The 881-nt window shown below is 40.6% G+C and overlaps 1 non-coding gene across 1 annotated transcript; it reads right to left on the reverse strand.

Annotated features, from left to right (window-relative positions):
* Positions 1-433: 433 nt before the first annotated feature.
* TRNAH-GUG lies at positions 434-505 on the reverse strand. The gene has a single exon. It is a non-coding gene; the product is annotated as a tRNA-His (tRNA).
* Between the last annotated feature and the right edge of the window lie 376 nt (positions 506-881).

Raw genomic sequence — 881 nt, forward strand, 5'->3', positions numbered from 1 at the left:
GATTTACCCTATTATTATTTCTTCATATTTATGGATTTCAAATAGCAATGTTTTGTAGAATTGCCAGTGAATATGTAATACCAAGAAAACCTTGAGGCTGAAGAAAGCTACTGTACCAAAGTAACCACTTGTTATTTGACATAGTGATAACAAATTTGTACTTTTTCACTTCAGAGTCTACAGAGAAAAAATGAATATTTCAAGAATAATATGGCCAGTCTCTTCGCGAACGAAGAACCGGGGAAGGTCTTTGCACCTTCCAGCCTGCGCATTGGATTTTTTAGGTGAGACACAGTGTGCGAGGAACTGAGCCCACCCTTTAATCCTGAGGTTCATCTGCCGGGGCCAAGCACGCTTGGACGGTGGCAGCGAGGTCCTCAGGATGTAGATGGATTGCCTTACAGGGCTAATGAGCTCCATCTGCCCAGGGAGGGGCCCCGACCGGGAATCGAACCCGGGTCTCAGCGTTCACAGCACTGTGCTTTAACCACTTAACCACCAGGGGCTCCCATTTTCAAGAATAAGAATAGAAGTAAAGCAGTTTTAAGACACACTTCCAAGCTTTTCAAGATGATTTTTCTGTACTCTGGGAAACACTATCTCTGACATTTTTATTTATAGTAAACTTCAGCTTATCATGATTCTTAGTAGAATCTTCCCTCCTATTAAAATACGGGTTAAAGATTTCTGTCTCTTCTTTAAAGTCAATGATAATTTAATGGTAGCCTCACTTTTTTTCTTCTTCTTGATCAATGAAGAGTCTTTTTATGTCTGTGTAACTTTGAATAGTTTCAGAGATGATAAATCTAAGTGTCTGGTCTTACCTCTCCACCCTTTCTCTTCCTCATACTCATCTCAAAGCCCCTACTTAGCCCTAAAGA

Source organism: Empidonax traillii, unplaced genomic scaffold (assembly GCF_003031625.1).
Source record: "Empidonax traillii isolate 1590-97213 ecotype Southwest subspecies unplaced genomic scaffold, ASM303162v1 scaffold1107:size665980, whole genome shotgun sequence".
NCBI classification, from domain to species: Eukaryota; Metazoa; Chordata; class Aves; order Passeriformes; family Tyrannidae; genus Empidonax; species Empidonax traillii.